The sequence below is a fragment of the Entamoeba dispar genome, genomic scaffold, assembly GCF_000209125.1.
Source record: "Entamoeba dispar SAW760 scf_1105229459855 genomic scaffold, whole genome shotgun sequence".
NCBI classification, from domain to species: Eukaryota; Evosea; order Mastigamoebida; family Endamoebidae; genus Entamoeba; species Entamoeba dispar.
This window is the reverse complement of record NW_001853901.1, coordinates 1-4,921: the sequence shown is the minus strand read 5'-3', so window position 1 is coordinate 4,921 and position 4,921 is coordinate 1. Positions and strand designations below refer to the sequence as shown.

The 4,921-nt window shown below is 16.6% G+C and overlaps 20 annotated features.

Moving 5' to 3' along the window:
• Window positions 1-2: 2 nt before the first annotated feature.
• Window positions 3-912: a repeat region.
• A 12-nt stretch (window positions 913-924) lies between these two features.
• Window positions 925-1,271: a repeat region.
• Window positions 1,272-1,572: 301 nt separating this feature from the next.
• Window positions 1,573-1,690: a sequence feature (AT_rich).
• Window positions 1,691-1,716: 26 nt separating this feature from the next.
• Window positions 1,717-1,861: a microsatellite.
• Window positions 1,862-2,040: 179 nt separating this feature from the next.
• Window positions 2,041-2,229: a microsatellite.
• Window positions 2,230-2,356: 127 nt separating this feature from the next.
• Window positions 2,357-2,447: a microsatellite.
• A 21-nt stretch (window positions 2,448-2,468) lies between these two features.
• Window positions 2,469-2,540: a sequence feature (AT_rich).
• A 16-nt stretch (window positions 2,541-2,556) lies between these two features.
• Window positions 2,557-2,614: a microsatellite.
• A 313-nt stretch (window positions 2,615-2,927) lies between these two features.
• Window positions 2,928-3,087: a microsatellite.
• Window positions 3,088-3,117: 30 nt separating this feature from the next.
• Window positions 3,118-3,139: a sequence feature (AT_rich).
• A 209-nt stretch (window positions 3,140-3,348) lies between these two features.
• Window positions 3,349-3,525: a microsatellite.
• A 77-nt stretch (window positions 3,526-3,602) lies between these two features.
• Window positions 3,603-3,652: a microsatellite.
• A 202-nt stretch (window positions 3,653-3,854) lies between these two features.
• Window positions 3,855-4,028: a sequence feature (AT_rich).
• A 62-nt stretch (window positions 4,029-4,090) lies between these two features.
• Window positions 4,091-4,263: a microsatellite.
• Window positions 4,264-4,313: a sequence feature (AT_rich).
• A 5-nt stretch (window positions 4,314-4,318) lies between these two features.
• Window positions 4,319-4,397: a microsatellite.
• An 8-nt stretch (window positions 4,398-4,405) lies between these two features.
• Window positions 4,406-4,562: a microsatellite.
• Window positions 4,563-4,582: 20 nt separating this feature from the next.
• Window positions 4,583-4,761: a microsatellite.
• Window positions 4,762-4,794: a sequence feature (AT_rich).
• Window positions 4,795-4,914: a microsatellite.
• Window positions 4,915-4,921: the final 7 nt, after the last annotated feature.

Here is a 4,921-nt window from a genome sequence, read left to right as displayed (position 1 = left end):
CAGATGAAGAAATACTAAGTAAAACACGGAATGAAATAATCAATAAAATCATTTCAATTGAAAAAAAAATGATCATGAAAGATAAACTATTTAGAACACCAAAAGAAAAAGATAAAATCACACAACATTTAATAAAAAGAAAAAAGAATGGAACACATATTACAGTGATTATTTTGAGAGGAAGAAGAAACAAGAAGAAGAAAAGTGAAGAATGAAAGGAATGAATACAATGGAAGAAGTGAAACAAATAGAAGAATGGAATTCAAGAAAAGTATCGAATATAATATTTGATTCAGATATTAATGATTGGAATGAGTATACATCATTATTTAAGAAAAGAGTAATAAATAAAGAACATATAATAATTATTATTGAAGATTCATATGGAAATAAATTTGGAGGATATGTTAATGTGAAAATTGATAAAGTTGATAGTTTTATAAATGATCCAAAATCATTTTTATTTTCATTAAAATCAAAAGGAAGAATAAAATGAATGATGAAATTTGATATTAAAGATCCTCAATATGCATTTTGTTTAATAATCAATCAAGTGATGGTTTGTTTGAATATGATGATATCAGTGTTTATAAAGAAAATTATAAAACAAAATCATATTATAAACAACATTCATTTTCATATAAAGGAATATCAAATGCACTTTGTGGAAAACATTATCCAGAATATTTCACACCACAACGAAATATTGTAATTGAAATGAAATGATTTTTATTCATTATTATTTATTTGAAATATAAAAAATAAAAAAGAATATAAAATAAAATCAATAAATGAACATGAACATTTCATTTATCAATCAATGAAATGATGAATATAAAAATATTCATATTTCTTGTTTTATTTTATTTGAAATATTCACATTTATTGTGTTATTTTATTAAATTATAAGAATGAATGAAATTTAATCAAATATGATTTAATTAACAATTTGTATTTCATCATGTTGACAATTAAATAAATTAATTTATTCAATATCTTTATTTCTAACGAGTTAAAGTGTTTTCAATTATTTTCAATTAAAGTCTTTTATTTAATTTGTTATTTGTATTTTAATTTAAAATTAATGATTATTGAAATTGGTTATTGTTTACATTGTTATTTTAAGAAGAATACATCAATATCATTATGATTATGTTTCATCTTTATTAATATCAACAACTATCAGTAGAATCAATTTAATTATTGATAATATTTCATATTCAATTTTAAACTATCATTAATAAATAATATTTCATCATAATAAACAACAACTATTTAAAACAAATAACATTCTTCAATATTCAATCATACCATTTCTTATTAAATAATAACCAACACAAATTATTATAATATTGAATGTTGAATATATTACTAAATATATTGTTATTATCAGATGATAATTGATGGTTTAACACTTGATTTCATTTTAATGATAGTGTGTAGTGTTTCTGAAATAATACATTTGAATCATAATGAAATTGAAGAATGTAATAAATAAATGATAGAAAAGAATTGAATGAAAAGAATGAATAAAAATTAATAACCAGTTATTATATTGTTCGTTATATGATGAAAATAAATAAATGAAATACAATTATCAAATTATAAAAACATTAATTAAAACATATTAATGAAATAAAATATTGATAATTAAGTAAAAAGTAAAATGAAATGATAATTATGATTATTTGAAATAAGAGTTAAAATATTTCTTTATTATTCTTATTATCTTTTCTTTTATTCTCTTTCTTTCTATTTATATTATTCTATGTTATTCTTATTTTATTCTTTCTATTCTTTAATTTCTTTATATTTTATTTCTATTTTATTTATTATTATTTTCTTTATTTCTTATTCTATTAGATACTTTAAATATAGTATTTCTAGAATACTACTATACTTCGTATCTATCTTCTTGTAATAGTTGTTTCCCAACCATTTATAAAATGAATTGGTTATATTATTACGTAAAACAGTTTGTATGTTTATTTCTTTCTTTTTTTCTGTTTAAATACCTTTTTCTAACCCTTGTTATTATTCTTTTACTATTCTTTTACTATTCAATTTTATTATTATTTTATGGTTTTATATTTGTTTTATATTCTTATCAATTCTTGTTTTCTTTATTATCATATCTCTGTTTCATTCTTATTTATCCATTCTTTAATACTTCTTTCTATTTCTACTTTATTCACTTATTCTTTGTTTATTATCATTTATTATTACTTTCTCATTATTTAGTTGGTTTATTATCATTTTATTCTTTAATTAAATGATGTTGATTGGTTATTGTTTTGTTTTCATGTAATTAATAATGTTATCTTCATACTCATTCATTTCTTTTATCATCTTCATCAATAACAATGAATAACAAATAATAATAAAAGAAAGAATAAAATGAAATCATAATGATAATTATATAATAATATAATGAATATGATTATAATTTAAAAGAAGTTAAGAACATGAATATAAATTCATTATTATTATTATATTCATTATATTTCATTATTTATTTTATTATGTTTATAATTTAAATTGATTATCAATTATCAATTATTTATTATATTTATTTATTATTTATTATTTCATTTTATCATTATTTATTTGTTTAAACAAGAATATATGTTAATTATTTAAATATTGTTAATGGAGATTGAAGTGGATGAGGAATAGAATGTAAATATAATTAGAAATGATAATATGAATGAATAGAAATAATAAATAGGATAAATAAGAAATTACTTCATCTTTCCTAACTCTTACACATTAAATAACATAAATCTGGTTAATGCAAGTGAATGCACACAAAGCAGTGTTCTACAATAAACCCTTTTGTATTACTATTTGTTCTATTCCACAACATTGGTTTTGGTAATAAATTATATTCTTATTTATCTGATTGAGTTCTTTTCTTTCTTTTATTTAAATAAACACATCATTACAAAATAGAAATAAACACAAAAATAATAACAAAATAAAATATAATCAACAATAAACATCAAACTATATAATAAACAATAATAAACATCAAGTCACAATAAAAATGAAATATGATTAAATAAAATATAATCTAAATAATGATAATTATCAATTTCATGTTTTCATTGTTTTAAGAAATTATAATATTATAATTATTGTTAGTTTTTTCATCTCTCTGTATTATCAATTCGTTATTTGATGTGATATATTGTGAGTTTACATTTTATAATTATAATCACAATATAATTAATGCGTATTATCTTTCATTTATTTGTAATATCATAAATACTTAATTTATGATTAAACCAATCATTATTTATCACAATTTGAATAACTTCTATTTATCTCATCTTTAAATTGGTAACTAAAAAAAGAAAATAAGAGAAAAAGATGAATAGAAATGAAGAGAAAGAATGATATAAAAGAAAAAGTGAAATAATGAAGTAGAAGAAGATGAAAAGAAAAAAGTAGAAAGTTGAGAATATAAAATAAAAGAAGATAAAAATGAATAATTCAAAAAGAGATAATAAAAGATGAAAAGAATGATGAAATAATGGATGCATTTTTTATTATAGAAATTAGAAATATACAATAAAAAGTGTTTAATCTATTGATGCAAATTATTTAACATTATTTTATTGATATATTTTATTTTATTCTTTTTTATTTTTATGATTTTTATTTATATGTATAATTTCTTTGCTTATTTTGGTTCTTCAATGATTGTATCACCATACAGATTGTAGTTTGAAAGACAAGGATAAGGGAACCAAAATAAGCGAAGAAATTATGCATCTAAATAAATTGCTCAATTGAAAATGGTGTAATATATTTTTTGCATATTAGAATATTCTGTTTTGTATTATTTTCTCTTAAAATTATAAAATATAAAATAAAATAAAAAGTAGGTAAAAGGGCAAAATATTTTGAATCAATAAAATAATAGTTTTTATTATTTTACTCCTAAAAAAAATAAAAAATAAAAAAGTAAATTAAATACTCATTCTATATTCATTTATATTTCTTAATATTTTATATCATTTTATGGTAAATTGTTCTGAATTATAAATGATTCAGAATTGATATTTGATTCAATGTAAGTATACATTTTTATTATTATGTTATTATTATGTTATTTATGTATTTTATTTTTATATATTTATATTTTATTATCATATTTATTTCTATTATTATATTATATATATCATCATTTTATCTATATATTTTATATTTATCATATTTTATTAGTTTTATATTCTTATTATTTATATTTTATTTTATATATTAATATATTTCTATTTATATATAATTTATTATATATTAATATATTTCTTTATTTTATTTTGATTTTGATTATATTTTTATATTTATATCTTCTTTCTCTTTATATTTATTATTATTATTTTATTTATATTATATTGATTTTATTTATCGTTTCTTTTATATATTTTATTTATTATTATATCATTTCTTTTCTCTTATTATTTCTTTATCATTTACTATTATTCATTTAATTTTTATATCTTCTATCTATATCATATGAAATTATTATTTATTATTTATTACAATTATATATTAATCATATAATATTTATAATTGATTATATTATCTTTTTCTTCTTTTCTCTTCTTTTTTATATTATTTCATTTTTTGTTGAATATATTTGTTTTTGTATTTTTGTTATTTATTTTATTTCTTATTTTTTGTGTTTATTTTATTCTTTTTTATCATATTTATTATTTATATATGTTATATTTGATTTTATTAATTATATTAATTAATAATTTATTAATATAAATATTATGTTTATTATTTATTTATTTTTATTATTTATTTTATCTTTTCTTATTATTCTTTTATTATTTTATGTTTATTTTATTTTATTTTTTATTTCTTTTTCTATCTATTTTTTATTATTTTTATTTATTATATACATTTC